The following is a 19,541-nucleotide window of genomic DNA, read 5'->3' as shown; positions in this document are numbered from 1 at the left end:
TGTCTTCCCTTCCGAATTCACCTTCTTCCAACTCTTCACCTTCTTCCAAATCTTGAAGCAATTCCTTGTCAAAGACACGATCCTTTTCTGAAGTGAAGCTGTCTGGCCTGACTGGTTGAACTCCAACTGTCTTTAGCTTATTCTTTAACTGATTGTACCTTTTAATATTCTTTTCACAATAAGCTTGAATCAGATCAGCTGCTTGAGTTTTCAACATGGATGAATATCCAGCAGTTCTTAAGTGATGTTCCATCCAGACCAGATGCTTAGCTGAGTAGTCTTTAAGAGATTGTGAATCGAGCTGGCAGATTTGAAGACAGTCAGACTTAAAGAACCTTACCTGATGAGGATTGTTGACCACTTGAGGACTAGCCCTGCTGGCAAACTCTTTGAGCCTTTCTCGAAGAACTTCATTCAATTCTGAGCTTCTTTTGACTTTGTTGAGAAGAACCCAAATCTCTGACAAAGAACGATTCTCAAACAGATGAAGTGACACCTTGAAAGATCCTTCGCTCTGACAATATACAAATATGCTCATCTCATTTAGGGATCTGTCAAAGGCAGATGTGATCCTTGAGACTTCAGTCTTTATAGCATTCATGTACATGTCATTGTTTGGATTAGAGATCTCCAGCTTGTCCAAAAGATGTAGAAACTGCCTATCATTGTTTGTGCTCAGCTGAGGCATATCAAGTACTCTCCTAGTTTCATCCCATTTTTCACCAATCTTCAGTCTGACATCTCTTCTCCTTTCTTGAGCTTTAATGTCATGAAGACGTTGCTTTTGAAGAGTTTCTGTTCTTTGTATGTCTTTCCTCATGTCAATGATCTGGGATACCTTTTTGGGTTCAGCTTCTTTTCTTTTCATCTCTAACTGCTGCTGCTGAAACTCTTTCTCAAACAGAGGATCCACTGGAGCTTCCTCTTCCCATTCTCCAAAATCACTTTCCTCCTCAGCTTCAAAGACACCATCTTTATCTCCCAAGACTGATTCAGTGGGAACATCACAAATATCAAAGTCATCCTGTTCTCCACTATAGTAGATATCATCCGGCTTCCCTGTGCCTCCAGCAACGAATCTTTTTCTTTTCCCTTTTCACTTCTCCCTTTCTTCTCCCCCTTAGTTGAGGAATCCTCTACAGACTTTCCCTTAGATCCTCCATGACCTCCATCACCTCCCGAGCCTGAGCCTCCACCAGACGGCCCTTCAAAGAAAGTCCTTTGTTCTTCATTGGGACAGTGAGAATTTTTGATCATGAAGTACAAGTGCTTCATCCCTTCATTCAGATGTTCCATACCCGTCTCTATCTTCAGAAATCTGGAGGAATCCAGTGAATGATTCATTTCAACCAAGTCTTTAAGAGAAGTCATTCTTGTATGAAGAGAGCAGAAGTTTGAAATGTCGTCAGCTGATAACGTTGGAGATGCCTGGATTGAGTTAAGCTTTGGTACAACAGATGTCTTCAAATCTGATATTTCAGTCCTGATGAGAGCCAGCTGATTATTGACAGAGGTGGAAGAAGAAGATCGTTCAACCACTTGTGCTTTGAATGATTGAGCTTCATCCTGACTTTTTGCAAGTTGTTCCTTGAGATCAACAATTTGAGCTAACAGATTTTCAGTGTTTGTGTATGTGTGTGCGCTCACCTGAATATCTCTCCTGTTTGATTCACTCAACTCACGTGCTTGTGTATCTCTCAATATAATTGCTCGTGAGGAGTCTTCCTGATGCCGATCTTCTGTACCTACAGTTAAAATCACCCTAGCCTCTTCAAGAGAGGTTAGTGGTGGTGCAATGGGAATTCGCGAGTCCCGATCCTCAGTCAAACCTATCATTTCATGTGAAATAGATATCTGAACTGCTTCAGGGATAGATTGACCGAGTTGCCCTCCACTTTCTCCAGATAAATATGCGAGTGGAGAATCCCGTGAGGGAGCCAGAGGTGTTGGATCTGGGAGGGGAGAAAATGACTCTATTAAAGGTGACTGAGAGTCAGATTTTCCCTCAGAAGCATGTGACTGCTCTTCTGCCGTAACTATGGCAGGCACTGTAACCGACTCTATGTGCACTCCTCGCTCCGTGTCCTGAGTATCATCTACTGGTCTGTATGCTTCCATTGTGAGTAATGGAATTGTGCTTGACTCAGTACAGGATGACATGGCCCTATGGCGAATTTCAATAGATTCATCATGTTGAGAGAATGTTTCTAGTAACTGTTCAGTGGCCATTTCAAAGTCCATGTCCTGTTGGGAGGACAAGGATGGGCTTTCAGATGCCTCAAGTAAATGTTCTCCTTTTTTTGGGTGGAGGCAGAGCTGAGGGTTCATTCACATCCACTAATAAACTACTTCCTAACAACCTTCTAGGCAACATTTTAGACAGTGAGGGAGAGGTTGAGATAGGTTGTGACTCTGTGTTTGGCTCTATGACCTGGGATTGAAGCTGTGGTTCTACAACTTCATGGTCAGTCCTATCAACCACTGGGGATCTTTCAACAGAAGTAGGAATAGGTTGAGTTTGAGGAACTATTACCTGTAGAGGAAGAGCATATGATGTTTGAGCCTGGGTGGTTTGAACCACTGGAGGTTGAGCTTGCTGTTCATGACCGGGAAGATTGAAGATAGGTAAGGGAATATAAGTGGCCATGAAAGCAGATACAAGTACTGGAACTTGCATGAATTTGAAAGTTGTGTCTTGGCGGGTGTAAATCTTTTTGCTTACTGGAGGGGGTTCGGTTACTGAGGAGTTAGCAAAAAGGGCTTTATGCTCAGGTGAGAGAATATGTTCTGCTATGAGCATGAGAAAACAAGCATAGTAACACGAGACCCTACGATTTGTAGAATGATCACGTAAAGCAGTAGTGAGACGTCTCAAAAGAATGGGTAAAAGTAGTTTCGCAAAAGTGATATTGTGAAAGTTGGATTTAGTGCAGTTGGCAAACACTTTAGAAAGAGTATCGAAGAAAATGTCCCATTCAGAAACCAAATTGGATTTTGATAACTTGGTTTAAATTAATTACCCCCTGATAGTGAATAGCATGGAAAAAGTTTGAAATATCATTTTCAGAGGGCAAATTACAGAAATTGTCCATAGGAAAATTTAACGCTCGATTGACGACTGTTTCATCAACCACATACTGTGTGTTTGCCACGGTGAATGAAAAAGATTTAAAATCATCGGCCACAGTAGAGGTTGTGCAAATCAGTCTGAGCAGATCAACATTTAAAATCATATTTGATATAATAGTAGAGCTAACAATCGAATGGTCATTTAAAAATCTAATCCACGGCTTAAATTTTTCTACATCACATTTATCTGGATTAAAATAACCAACAAGATTATGCGAAACAATTTAAAAATTGAGAGCCATTTTAAAAATAATAATAAGACACACACTTTCAGAATTTTAAGAGTAATATTAAGAAAATTCGAATTAATTAAATTAATTTAACAATTCGAATTAAATCAATTATATTCGAAAAATTTAGAAAGAAATGTATCTCGTTAAAGTTCTTAACTCACAAAAGCAGATTTGAAAAACGCACAAGACACCAAACAAAATTAAAATAAAAATACCCAAAATCAAACAAACACAAACTGATTTTTTTTTAAAAAAAATCGACAGCACTTCTGTATGTATATACGTGTATGTATATATCACAGGAGTGATGTTTTAGTTTGATGAGTAAAAACTCGAGCAAGGAAGACAATGGAGATGGTTTTGAGTTTGATCGAATAGAGAGAGAGAGAGAAAAAAAACGAGAGAGAAAAAATGAAGACTGTTGAAATTTTGAAGAAAAACTGAACTGAATGATTTACAAAACAAAAAAAAACGTTTAAGAAGACAACTGGTATGACAATCGAGGAAAGTCATACCGATTGTCTTCCCGATTGTCATACCAGACATTTTGAGAAGACAAAACAAAAAATAGTAATAATATATAACTGGTATGACAATCTGATAGTCATTCCGATTGTCATACCAGTACAAAATAAAATATAAAATATCTGATATTAATTTTATTATTGGCATGACAATCAATAGTCATACCGATTGTCTTGCCAGTTATAAAATTAAACTGAATTAAAAACAAACACATATTTGTACTAGAATGACTTTCAGCAAGACAATTGTAATAGTCTTGCCGATTGTCATTTCAGTTAAAAACACATAAAAACACAGAATATAGAAAATATTACAATTACAGAAAACTGAAATGAATATGTCAGAAAATATTTACATAATTAAAATATTTCAGAGATAATTATATTTTCAGTCCAAAAATAGATTTCTTTTGAATTTTAGCAAATAAAATTCATAGAAAAATATTTTTAGAGAAAATAAAATATTCTGAGACATTAAAATTAACAAATTGAGTAAATAAATAAGATAAGATAATAAAAATTATATAGAAATAAGTAAGAAATTTTGGAAAATGATAAAATAAATTTGCAAATGAATTTTTCATTTATGAAAAATTCATTTGTAAATTTACTCAAGAACAGATTTCAAATATTCACACGTTTAATCACTAAAGCTATTCAACATACCCAATTTACCAACTAATTTGGTAAATGTGGATTCATCAAGAGGTTTAGTGAAAATATCTGCTATTTGTTCTTCTGTTGGAATAAAAAATAGTTCAACAGTACCATTCATGACGTGCTCTCTAATAAAATGATGCCTGATGTCAATGTGCTTGGTCCTTGTATGCTGCACAGGGTTGTTGGTGATGGCTATTGCACTTGTATTGTCACATAGAATAGGTATTTTGTTCAATACAGAGCCACAGTCCCGTAGCTGATTCCTAATCCACAAGATCTGAGCACAGCAGCTTCCAGCAACAATATATTCAGCCTCGGCCGTTGAATTTGAAACTGTTTGCTGTTTCTTGCTGTACCATGAGACTAGTCTGCTACCTAGGAATTGGCAACTCCCTGAGGTGCTTTTCCTATCAACAACACTTCCTGCGTAATCTGAATCTGTATATCCAACAAGGTTAAAACCAGATTCTTTAGGGTACCAAATACCTAGATTTGGTGTTCCCTTAAGATATCTTAAGATTCGTTTAACAGCAACGAGATGAATATCTCTTGGATCCGCTTGGAACCTTGCACATAAGCATGTAGCATACATAATATCTGGTCTATTTGCAGTAAGATAGAGTAACGAGTCAATCATACCTCTGTAGCTTGTGACATCTACCTTAATGGAGTTTTCACATGGTCCAAGCTTGACAGCTGTAGTTGACGGAGTCCTTGCTGATGCAGAATCCTCTAGATTGTATTTTTTGAGGAGTTCCTTGAGATACTTGCATTGACAAATAAAAGTTCCATCTAACCTTTGATTTACTTGTAATCCAAGAAAGAACTTCAGCTCTCCCATCATGCTCATTTCAAATTTGCTGTGCATTAACTTAGCAAATCTCTTACAGAGATTATCATTAGTAGACCCAAATATTATATCATCCACATAGACTTGGACTAATATTGTATCATTCTTATGCTTTTTAGAAAAGTGAGTTTTGTCTATGACACCTCTAATAAAGCTATTTTCAATAAGAAATTCAGAGAGAGTGTCATACCATTTTCTCGGAGACTGTTTGAGTCCATAGATAGCCTTGAAAAAAAGTAGACAAAATCCAAATGATCTGGATCTTCAAAACCAGGAGGTTGCTCTACATATACCTCTTCATCCAGCTTTCCATTCTGAAAGGCACTCTTGATATCCATTTGATAAACTTTAAAGTTAGAGAATGCTGCAAATGCCAAAAATATCCTGATGGCCTCTAGTCTAGCCACTGGAGCATAGGTTTCATCATAATCAATGCCTTCAGCTTGAGAATACCCTTTAGCTACCAGTCTTGCTTTGTTTCTTGTAACCACGCCATCTTCATCTAGTTTATTCCTGAATACCCACCGAGTACCAACAACTTTCTTGTGTGTAGGTCTAGGTACCAGTTTCCAGACTTGTTAATGTTCAAACTGATTGAGTTCATCTTGCATAGCAATCACCCAATCTGGATCAGTCAGTGCTTCCTCAATCTTCTTAGGTTCCATCTCAGAAAGAAATCCTGAGAACATACACTCATTTTGAGTAGCACGTCTAGTTCTGACTCCAACATCTAGATCACCAATAATTAACTCAAAAGGATGAGCTTTATTCCAGACAGTCTGTCTTGGAAGATTTGATCTTGATGATTTGCCTTGAAATTCATTGGGATGTTGTGTCCTACTAGTTGATCCTTCAGCATCTCCCCCTGAGTTATTGCCATGTTGACTTGAAGATTCTCCGTCAATAGCAGTGGTATTGTTGCCAAAGTTTCCATCACCATTACCTTGAGTATCATCATGATTAACAGGTTCTTCACCAGCAACAATCTCGGGTTCTTGACCATGTTCTGATTCTGAATCTGACATATTATCAAACTTCAGTTTCTCAGAAGGATCTTCAGTTTGGATACTAGGAAGTTTAGTGTCATCAAATGTAACATTGACACTTTCAGTTACTTTGTGTTGATCAATGATATACACTCTGTATGATCTTCTTCCATATCCAACAAAAATACCCTCATATGCCTTTGCCTCGAATTTACCACGACGATCATCTCCATCCTTGAGCACGAAGCATCTGGAACCAAATACATGAAAGTATTTGATAGAAGGTTTCTGTTCATTCAAAATCTCATAAGGAGTTTTCATGAAGTCTTTGTTGATTAGAGTTCGATTCTGAGTATAACATGCAGTATTGATAGCTTCAGCCCAAAAGTACATTGAAAGACCTGATTCACTTAACATCATTCTTGCAGCTTCAATCAATGTACGATTCTTCCTTTCTACCACTCCATTTTGCTGAGGGGTTCTAGGAGCTGAAAATTGTCTGGTAATCCCTTTGTCTGTACAGAATTCATTGAGAAGTGAATTCTTGAATTCTGTTCCATTATCTGACCTTATTGCTCTAACAGGGACATTAGAATCTAACTCGATCAACTTGATATGATCAATCACAACTTGTGGTGTTTCATCCTTAGAGTGAAGGAATAAAACCCACGTATACTTGGAATAGTCATCAACTATCACAAGACAGTAACACTTCTTTGACATCGAAAGGACATTAACTGGTCCAAATAAATTCATGTGCAATAATTGCAGAATACCAGTTATGGAGGATGTGCAAGCCTCACATAGTCCTTCTGGGGAGAATTCCAGCTGAGGCAGACATCTGACCAATTCTCTTTTGACAAGAGAATTCATTGTTTTGAAATTGAGATGAGAAAGTCTCTTGTGCCATAGCCAACTCTCATCTGACGATGCCTTTGCATAGAAACAATTGACTTCAGGATACCTTTCCGGATTCCCATCAAGAAGGGTTTTTTATTTTTCTTGTGCAGAATCTGACACTTCAGCTTGTCGAATAAAACATTGTAGCCGTTGTCACAGAACTGACTAATGCTAAGCAGATTGTGTTCAAGTCCTTGCACAACATACTCCTTTTCAATGATAACATTTCCAGCTAGCAAATAGCCATATCCCTCCATTAAACCTTTGCTGTTATCTCCAAAGGTAACCACTGGGCCAGCTTTCTCAACCAAATTTGATAGCAGGGCTCTATCTCCGGTCATATGTCTTGACGATCCGCTGTCAAGAATCCACACTACCGGTTGTACCTGTTTAATGCCCTGCAATACAAATGGATTAGACCTTCTTCGGAACCCAAGCTTGGCTGGGTCCGGCATACTTGTAAAATTGGCCTTTATCAGGCAAAACAACATTTTAAATTTTAATGTTCTCAACTTTCTCAATGACTGGACATTTGACCTTGTGAACAGCCTTGACAAATTTCTGTTTAGGCTTCGGCACAAATGTCTCCTTTCTAGCTTTAGGAGGACTAGCAGTCTTAGACCTATCATGCTTCCTATTATTCACATGTTGATGAAGAGTAGTCATATCATTAGAAATATGCTTACCATTAAAATAAGCATACATCAAATTAAAAGCACAAGACATACAATCAGGAACACCACATGCTTTATGAGAGGGATTAACAATAGGCAACTTATGCATGGTAGACATGACATTTGTGTTATCCAACTCATGTGTGTCTGAGTTAGTCTCAGTTGCTTTCACAACTTTGACTGGAACCTTTGACACACTTGACTTGGAAACAGCTTTCTCATTAGCATGATCTTCAGCACGGATTTCTTCTTGAATAATAAATGAGGTCTCATCAAATGGTTCAGCAACTGATTCTTTATAGAGGGGTTCATCAACACCCTTAAGCACATGTGGTACTTCCCTGCCTTTAGCACAGACATGATGAGGGGAGTTTATGCCTAATTTTCCAATAGCAACATTGTAATCATAACCTATTCCAGATGTTTGATTAACAGCTTGCTTATTGTAAAACTCTTTGGACTTTGAACAAGAATTAAAGTAAGCTTTAACCTTAGCCTCAAGACCGGTGATCTTGTCTTTGAGAATAGTTTCGAGTTGTCTATAACAGTCAATCTATTCTCTAGAAAAGATACTTGTTCTTTTAATTTATCTTGATTAATGTGCACAAGTCTTAATTCATTGACCTCTTTCTCAAGGTCTTTGATTTGTTGATTTAACAATTCATTATCACGACGAGCACAATCTAAGGAACCTCCTAGATGATAAATTAATTCAGCATCAGTAAATTTTACCTCTTTTCTTGACGATGAGGTGTTTGCATCACTAGCCATGAGAGCAAGATTCCCAACTTCTTCATCTTCACTGTCAGTATCATCCCAGCTTCTTCCCTTTGCCAGGTAAGCCCTTTCAGATTTACTCTTCTGATTAGAATCGTAAGAGTTCTTCCTAACTTGTTTTGGCTTCCTGCATTCTGTGACAAAGTGTCCCAACTCATTGCAGTTGAAGCATCGAATGGTGCTTCGATCAACCATCCCTGTTTTGTACCCACCACTGCTGGTGTTAGAGGATGAAGATCCACCTTTCTGGAATCTGTTGTAGTTGGACTTGTACTTGAACTTGGGATTCCTTTTGAATCTGACATTTGAGAATCTCTTGACAATCAGGGCCATTGACTCATCCTCCAATTGCTCCAGTTCTTCCAAGGAATAAAAATCATCTCCTGATTGATTTGTAGTAGGAGGATCAAATTCTGCTACTATCACATTTTCTTCAACCTTGGAAGACTGTACCATTCTTTCTGACTGTTGAGATTGTTGTTGATATTGTGGTTGTTGTTGTTGTTGTTCATCAGCTACTAGAGTAGTAGACGTGCTTACCACTCTTCCTTTCCCGTAAACTTCCTTCTGCTGAATCTGCTCCAACTCATAAGTCTTTAACACACCATAGAGCCTTTCCAAAGAAATCTCACTCAGATCTATTGCTTCTCTAATGGCAGTGATTCTATGTTCGAGATGAGTTGGCAGTGTTAAAAGGAACTTGTTGTTGACCTCCATGATGGAATAGTATTTACCATTAATGTTCAGGTTGTTGATCAATGCATTGTACCTCTCAAACACTTCAGTGATTCCTTCTCCTGGATTGGATTTAAAGTATTCATACTCAGATGTTAGGATTTCTAACTTGTTCTCCCTAACTTCCTCTATGCCTTCATTAATAACCTCAATAGTTTCCCAGATATGTTTGGAATCTTTACAGTTCATCACATGTCTATTCATCAAGGGATCAAGGAAATCTACTAAAATTAATTGAAGGCTAGCATCCAGGGCGGCTTCTTCTTTTTCAACAGGAGAAAAATCCTCAGGATCTTTCACATAAGTTCTTGCTTTGGTAATCACCACATCATTTTCTATTACCTCTGGTTCAATAACCATCAGAATTTTAGGACCCTTCTTTAACACTTCCAGATATTTGGAATTTGCAACTTGTAAAAACAATAGCATCTTCTTCTTCCACTTAACATAATTTTCTTTATCGAATAGTGGAATTTTAACGGTTCCAACTTTTTGCGTAGTCATTATTAATTTTTGAGTAAATAAAAATTTAAGGAGTGAAAGAAATACAAAAGTGTAGGATCTTGATTTGTTCATTAATCAGAAGGCTCTGATACCAATTGTTAGGTCTCAATATGTTTGTAGAAGGGGGGTTGAATACAAACAATACCGTTTAATCGAATAAAATGCGGAATAAAAAAGTGAAACAAAATTCAAGTTAAATAAAATTATTATTAAACTTGAAAGGTGTTACAACAACGGTATCGTTTACAAGGGATTAATCTCAAATCAATTATCACAAATCTAGAATAAATTCGACATGAACTTTTTCTATTTTTGCAATAAAAAGATCAAATGCTAAAAGCGATTTGAGATTAAGTTTTAGGGATTTCGATCCGCTAGATAGTTACACAAGAACAAGAAAAGTATTTCTAGGAGAAGTAGTAAGTTTTAGTCAAGTAATAGGTCAGGCAGAGTACAGAACCTTGAGTATCTTTACCTACCAACTACACTTACTAATTACTTCAGTCTGTTCGGCTTCCCCGTACTGATAGTTACTTACAGACGCCTCTAATAACTCTGTTGCCATCTACAACTTCTCAAAGTAATGTTTACTTTCATAATAGGTAATGAAGCATTATTTTATGGAGGTAATACACGATAAAATAACTTTTGAAAGGAAATGAAAATAAATAACAAGATTCAGAATAAAACCACATACATTTAACCATACTGGAAACCATTAAATATGATTACATCAGATCATCCAAATAAAACCCCATAGTTCATCAAAATATTAAAACTTAATTAAATAGAAATAAACATTAAACCAACCCAACTGTTACGCCTTCAGACCCACTCATTCATCTTCCTACGCATCTCACCATGCTCAATCCTTAGAAGCCTAATCTCCTCAAGCAGAAGCTGTTGTTGCGCCTTGAACCTATTGTTGAACTCTTCCTGCTGCATCGTCATGTGCCCAGTGAACTGCATGTGGCTCTCCCCCAGCGCCTCAAGACAGAGGTTAAGGGTTTAAAGGATATTTTGCTGAACTTCATGTCTGCTCAGAAACCTTCAGCTTCTCAGTCAAATGCAGATTTAGACACTGGCTTGGATGATCTTGTGGATGCTGCTGAAGACTTGGAACAGCAGGAGAAGCAAGATGAGTTTCTTTCACCAAAAGAGGATGCAGCTGTCAATTCTGCTCAGGAAGACTAATCTGTTTTTGATGATATAAGGGGGAGAACTTTGGAGAATTTAATTTCTTTTAAGTACTTAGTTTCTGAAGAACTTGATTTAGTTTTTGTTGAAGTATCTGTGTTTTTTAAGACTTGTTGCATCTGGTACTTGATTTGATGTTTATCTGTTTATTTGGTGTGGTAAAACTTGTTGATGAATGTTTTGGTTTAAGACTTGTTTATGCTGATGTTACTGGTATTTGAAATCTGTTAAGTTGTTTTTGCATTTTGAAGTTTATTATGTTGACTGTGATGTCTTAAGTTTTAATTTATATTTTGAGATATGCATAGATTTAGGGGGAGTTTTATAATTCTCCTAAATGTGTGTAATCATCAAAAAGGGGGAGATTGTAACTCCTTAGTTTTGATGATCACAACACAGCAAGTCATCATGTTGTTATTTGAGAATGTTTGCAGGATATAACAGCGTAATGCCATTGCTGTTTAAGTATCATGACAACAAGCTGTCATAAGACAGTAATCTATTTCAGCAAGCTATTATCAACTATGTCAGAATAACAGCAAGCCAAGATGCACAGTCCAGATTCAACAAGAAAGTCAAATTTCAAGGAGATTTTATAGGATCTTCATATATATCAGTGTTAGGTCTCAATATGTTTGTAGAAGGGGGGTTGAATACAAACAATACCGTTTAATCGAATAAAATGCGGAATAAAAAAGTGAAACAAAATTCAAGTTAAATAAAATTATTATTAAACTTGAAAGGTGTTACAACAACGGTATCGTTTACAAGGGATTAATCTCAAATCAATTATCACAAATCTAGAATAAATTCAACATGAACTTTTTCTATTTTTGCAATAAAAAGATCAAATGCTAAAAGCGATTTGAGATTAAGTTCTAGGGTTTTCGATCCGCTAGATAGTTACACAAGAACAAGAAAAGTATTTCTAGTGGATTGGATTTAACAATAAATACTAGAAATAAATGATCTGTGAATTTGCAATAAATTCTCTGCAGGTTTCTTTTGTTCTGTGTTCTGCTGAATGATATTCAATACTCTGCTTTTTTGTTGAATGATCTGCTTCTATTGGTTTTATAAACAAAACACTTCTATTGAATCAGTAAGACTTTCGGTATGACAATTCTTTTGGCTCAGCATGACAATCCTTTTAACTGGTAAGACTTTCGGTAGGACTATCAAATGAACTAGCAAGACTATCCTCCTCCCAGTGTAACTTTCGGCAAGACAATTATTTGTACTAGCATGACTTTCGGTATGACTATCAATTGTCATACTGATTATCATATTAGTACAATCAGATTGACTTGTTGAATTTAAATAGATTTTAATCCAATTTAAATTTTGAAAAACCTTGATATTAATTCTGAATTAATTAATCAATTAATTCAATTAATCAATAAATTAATCTTTGCAGATATAATTTATTTTCTTAATTAAATTATATGACTTAATTAATTAATAGAGAATTAATACTAATCTTGAGCAGCAACCATTCTTCTGAAAATCTCTGTCAATTACGAATCAATTCCATCACTTCAATGTTGACACTCGATGTACTGTCTGGTCCATGAGTGACTAACTTTCGTGACGTTTCTTCATGCCTTGACTTTGATACTCTTGATTTTCTTCAGTCTAAATCCTTGTAATTAATTGATACCCTGACGAGATCTCTGTCACTTGATTAAATCCACAATCTTGAATTATATCACTGAAGCTTGATCAATTTCTTGAGCTTCTTCTAGTGAATTAAGTCATCAAGTCTGTAGACGAACAATGTTACTTAATCCTTTGACATATGTTACTATGAGAGATCTCTCTGATGATAGAACCGCTATTTACTTGTTACATCCTTATTTGAGTTGAGTTAAATCCTCGAATAAACAAATAGGCTATGCCATATGCCTTTCAATCAGTTGTAAGGACTTCTCTAATATAATATACGTGCATGATATATATAGAGCTCTTTTATAAAACATTTTTAATTATTCAAATTGATTTCCTAAAGAATAGGAGTTTGTTTCTCTTTCAAACTCTTTCTTCTATCTTCTGATTAAAACGTTTTATCCTCTACTAAATAGAAGAGATATTTTCTGAACGTTGGACTTCTGTGTTTCTCTTCTATCTAACGTACACATGAACGTTGGAAAACCATCCCAACGATCTTACACGGTAGAATTGGATTCAAGCCGTTGTAATTTGTTGAGGCTGTTTTCAAATGTTAATGTATGGTTATATATATGTGGTTTCTTGCAGTTTTTATGACTGACGAATTTGCAAGCAAGAACACATACAACTCCTGATCTTTATTGTTTCTAAAATACTCTCGAGCTCTAATTATATACACGTGTTTTTATCTTAGAGAGAATTTATAGTTTGAGTTGTAATCTTTATCATTGATTTGTATTGTTCAAATTGTATTGATTAGTTGCTGGATAAGTTGGATAAGGGAAACAAGGGTTTAGTGGTACTTGCTAGAGGAGTTTGTACTACGGGGTAGTATAGTACTTAGAGAGCAGGTTCTTAAACAGGGTTTCAGCAAACCATTATCAGCAGCTGGGATAAAGGAAGATATATTGTTGTATCTTGTATTTGTAACCTTCATTGATCAATAATATATTCTCTTACCAAGTTGGTAAGGGACCAGGACGTAGAACATAGGGGCTTAGGGGTCGAACCTGGCTAAAATTCTTGTGTGTTCTATTTACTTTCCTGCACATTATTTTCTGCATTGCATTTAGTCATCTCAGTTTACTATCATTGTCAGATTATAGTTCAGTTGATAAAATCTCAGTAAGCTATTATCAGGTAAAATTTAAAAGTAATCCTAATTAGCCATAATCACCTATTCACCCCCCTCTAGGTGTAATTTCAAGTTAGAGAACATGTACAAATTTTACTTGACATGCAATAATGACGCTAGATATATAAAATTTTGGAGTAGAAAAAATTGATAATATAAAAAATAGTAGATCATAATAAAAATATGTGTTCAACTATAATCTAATGTAATGTGCCTAAAATAACATTAGTAAGAACATAAATAAACTCAGTTACAAAACACATACACATACAAATATTGTATACACAGAATATTAAAGAACTAAAACACTGAACACTAAAAAATATATATATAAACACTGTATAAAAAAAATAAAAAGTACAAAATAAAAGATAGAAACCACAACAAAAATGGTAAATCATCAAAAAAGTTAGGTATAAACCTGGTGAAGAACGTATATGGTATAATGTTATACACGTGGACCTATAGTAACTAGTTACTTAATTACCTTAATAAATTAGTTACCCAGAATCTGACCATATATATATATATAACTCATTATCGAAAATATGAAATTATTAAACTATACATATTTAGAAGTAAAGGCTAAGATGATTAAACAAGCACTAATCAATTATGAAAAATTGAAAATTAAACAAGATCAACTTGATGAGAAATACCGTTAAGACAAACCTCTTTTCTCCTTTCATTTCACTCATCGCCAAATAGCGCTAGATAGAGTTTTAGTTCCTGTTTTCTTAGCCATGATTATGAAGTTTTGGATTATAATAAAAATATTTATAATCCATCTAAAGTGTAAAAGTAGATGCTAAGAGTAAAATAAATTTGAAATATTGATTAAAATAATGTACTTTCTTTCTGTCCCGTTTTTTTATATAATTTTTTTTGGGTCGTCTCACTCAATTCTATATATTAATATATTAAATAATAAAATTTTAAAATATAAAAATTTACTAAAATTACTTTTATCCACTACTTTCTTACAGTACACCAACTTTATATATTAAATATTAATTAATCTCATCACTTTACCCATATCTTTTTAATTTTTTCAATTAAATTATATTTTTTCTTAATTTTCGTGTCAAACTCCAATACATACTGACCAAGAAATTATTAGCCGACTCGGTGTAGTTTGGTAGTGTCGTTGTGGGGGGGCATGCCAGTAACTGAATATATATTTAGGTAGTTTGAGTAAATGATGAAGAGTGAAGGCTGTACTTGGTGCAAAAAAATAGGATTAGAGAGGTGAGCAATTGATGTATTGTATGTCACACATTCTGTGCAAGCTCGTTCATTTTTTTCTTTAGCGAAAAAGGAATTTCTCATGCAACAGATATACCTATAAAGTAAACGGCCCTGCCCAAAGTTTGGGCAGGCAGAGGCCGATTATTCGTGGATCATGTTGACTAAAATTTTAGTATCACATGTTTTCTTAGCATCAACCCAGCACACATCGGTACATGAAAAGAGTTGTTCAGTTCTGATCAAAAGTTTATTTAGATAAAAATATTTGTTATGTCATAATTAATATGTATTTAATTAGTTTCCAACCTTAGACTTGATGACAATTTCATTTTATTTATTTACTATATTAGTATTTTTACGGTCAAAATAGACTATCTCTAAGTTTAGGTTTTTTTAATAGACTATCTTTAAGTTTAGGCTTTTTTAAAAATAATTAAACTTGTGAACATCAAGTAGGATGAATGCTTTTGACCTAACTATAGTTGAATATCTTATATTTTTAACAACCATGGTAATTATAAATCAGACCCGAAATAGTTAGTGCAATGACTATTTCCTGGTGTGCTTGAAGGGTACAGTGATGCAAGTTGGATAACTAAGAAGTCTGGTTCCAATGAAGTGACTGGATACGTGTTCACCTTTGCTGGTGGAGCAATATCCTGGAAGTCAAGCATACAGACTATAGTTACTCGGTCTACTTTTGAGGCTGAGTTGTGTGCATTTGATGCCACATGGACGGAGGCTGAATGGTTATACAGACTTATGTCTGCAATACCTGTAGTAAGCAGACCGCTTCCTGCTATTGCTATTCACTGTGATAGTCGAACAACTATCGACAAGATTAGCAGTAAAAAGCATAATGCTAAAACTAAGAGACACATCCAAGTTAGACTCAAGTCTATAAGGGGTTTAGTGATTGATAGGATCATAGCTATAGGGTTCATAGGAACTCAGAATAATATAGCTGATCTTCTTACTAAAGGACTGGAACCTGCAGTGGTCCTTAAGTCAAGGTTGGGGATGGGACTGTCAACCCATCATAATTCATCAACAGTGGGAACCCAATACACATGAGAGGAGATCCCTCGAAGTGTATTCAATGGGTAATAACAAACTGTAAGGATGAATTGGTAGTACCTTTGCTACATAGATGATACTATAGTATCTGAGTCTATCCCCTGTAAGCCTAGAAGGTACTGACACTGCTAGAAAAACAAGAGTGTTAAAACTCTGAATGGGGTCAAGTCCTTTGACGATATAGAGGCAGTATATCTCTGGAGATGCTCAGCTAAGCGAATGTAATTGTGTGGTCGCAATTAGAGGAAAGGGTTATTCCTTGAAACGTTCGACGAACAGGATCGAGACAAGACCATTAATGTCTCAAAGCCGTAGATTGGCACCATAGCCGTTGACTTGTCATCGTCTATGGAACATGGTTATACTAAACGGATTAAGATTCAAGGTGAAACATTCCATCTGAATCCGGTAGCCATTGAAGTAGAGGACTTAGGAGGGTTCAAACCCGGAAGGGTACCTACTCTGAAAAACAAGTCATGATGAAAAACCTGATCGCATTTCTGTATGGATTTGTGGGGGATTGTTAGAAAAATTGGATTTTAAGATCATAGTTTTATTATGTTCTTGATAATAATCCTAAAATCTAATGATTGGAAGTTGTTCCATGATATGTGAACTTAAACTTTCATGTACGGTTTTAAGAATTTTTCTTAATGAAATCCATAGAGAAATAGAGTTGAAACTAGTAGCTTGTAAAAGCTTGAAATGGAGAATGTGTCATTTATCCCACATTGAAAATAAATAAAGTGAAGATTTTATTTATTTGTGATTTAATTTTTTAATTAGAATTAATTTACCAGTCGGGCTGGGTTATTGTCTCTGTTGGGCTTGGTCACTTTGTAAGTGGGCTGAGTCAGATTCAATGAATCTGGTCATGTAACTGATAAATAAAGATTCATAATTAAAAACATTAAAATTGATTTAATGTGTGGATTAAATACAAAAGCTGTTACATTTTATTTAAATTAAAAATCAGCAGTTTTGATTTATGTATTAAATGAGCAGTTTTGATTTCTGATATTAATGTATATTAAAGTCTATTAATGTCATGGTTGTAAGTTACACTTAGCCTCTGCTATAAATAGAGGCCTAAGTTGTTGATGAAACATACCACACAACATTCTCCTCTTTTCTCCCTCTCTGCATTTTCTCTCCCAGAAACACAAGTTCGAAGTGCTGTAGGTTGGTTTTCCGGCGACTGAGGTGCTGGTCGAGGTGGAGGTTTTGTTGCTGCTGTTAACATCAACTCCGAGCTGTTTTATCGTGGTGGAGATATTGCACGCATCCCAAACGCAGTAGGTAGGGGGCAATATTCTCTTCAAGAGCAGCCGGGACTTCGAGCAAGGCCTGGTGACTCAGCTGTGATCATATTTTCTTGGTTTTTTGTATTTGTGTACCATTATTTTCAAACACTGATGAAAACTATGATTTCGGGTACATCTTCCTTTCTCTCTTCGTTATTTCAGTTACTAATTTTGTTTACATGCATGCTTTGTTTTGTTGACTGTGGTTTTGGCCTGAACTTGCTAAATTCTTTATACACTTGCCTCTATGTTGCAATATTTGTTATTGAAGTTTACAACAAACGACCCTGCCCAAAGTTTGGGCACGCAGAGGCCGGTTATTCATGGATCTTGTTGACTAAAATTTTAGTATCACATGTTTTCTTAGCACCAACCCGCATCGGTACGTGAAAAGAGTTGTTCAGTTCTAATCAAAAGTTTATTTAAATAAAAATATTTGTTAGGTCATAATTAATATGTATTTAATTAGTTTCCAACCTTAGACTTATGACAATTTTATTTTATTTATTTACTATATTAGTATTTTTACATTCAAAATAGACTATCTCTAAGTTTATGTTTTTTTTAATAGACTATCTTTAAGTTTAGGCTTTTTTAAAAATAATTAAACTTGTGAACATCAAGTAGGATGAATGCTTTTGACCTAACTATAGTTGAATATCTTATATTTTTAACAACCATGGTAATTATAAATCAGACCCGAAATAGTTAGTGCAATGACTATTTCACAAAATATTTCACAAAATACATATAATGTGAGTTTAAAATATGAAATTGTGTGTGACATTGATTAACATATAAGATATATAAATATCCTACATATCATTGAAAGTTTACATGTGAATATTAAATATGCTCTTGTTTTTTTGTTTTCAAGTTCTTTTTATATATCACATTACATTACATTTAATTTAATTATAATAATCCAGCAAGCATGTGCATGTAATCACCCGTTTACAGCGACCCACTCTGTTCCGGGGCGAGCTCAACACAAGAGGATCTAGCTAGCTATAACGAAAACCAAGTGACACTCAATTTTTGTTAAAGAGAACTTTAAAAAATTAAGAATCTAAAATATGAATCTGTTAGTAAGTACAATTTAATTTGTCCACTTATAAATCACAAATACAATAATTGAAAAATTACAAGTTGAAAAAGACTACACTTATCAATGAATTTTGAATGTAAATTATAATATTAGAAGGAGGAAGTGGGGGAGTATTGGACTGTGTAAAACTGTGTGAAAATATGCATGATTAAATGGGGGGTAATGTTTAGTAGTTGAGCCGCGTCTAAAATGATGGGCGATGTTGTTATAAATTTCTTATTATTATAATGTGCATGATGCATGTGATCAATCTTTAGAATCAAATAAAAAAAAAACAAACATGTGTGAACAGTATTTGCAAGTATGAGTGGAGATAGTATTTTTGTCCTGTCAAATTCATTCCTCATCCCTTCACTAATTATAACCACCCTATGGGTCATGTTAAAAGATTGGCTAATGTAAAATCAGTTGGTTTGTTGAGTGTGATTTAAAATATATAATAAAGAAAAGTGGGGAAAAGAAGTTGCTATGGTTAGATGTGAATGAGGAGATTAGAGCAACGAAAATGTAATGAAAAAATTGAAAGAAAGTTTAGAAGAGCTTAAAGCGTGAAGCGAAGTAGGAGTATATAATAATATAACCTAAATACAACCACCACTACATCTACATTCTAAAATTAGAAACTCTCTCTCAATTCCTCGCATAAAGTTAGGTACGAAAATGTGAGGTGTTAAAAGGAGTGAGGAAAACAGGCACTAGTAGTTATGTTTTACCGTTATAACAACCCAAAGGGCAAGGTGGGAATCAAAAGCACGCCAAAGTGAGATTTTAATTATAAACACCTTTCGGAAGTAACACATTTTTAATTTTTATTATGAAAGACAACTAAATA

This window comes from Apium graveolens, chromosome 4 (genome assembly GCF_009905375.1).
Source record: "Apium graveolens cultivar Ventura chromosome 4, ASM990537v1, whole genome shotgun sequence".
Classification (NCBI taxonomy): Eukaryota; Viridiplantae; Streptophyta; class Magnoliopsida; order Apiales; family Apiaceae; genus Apium; species Apium graveolens.
The sequence above is the reverse complement of the archived record's forward strand: the minus strand, read 5'-3'. Positions refer to the sequence as shown.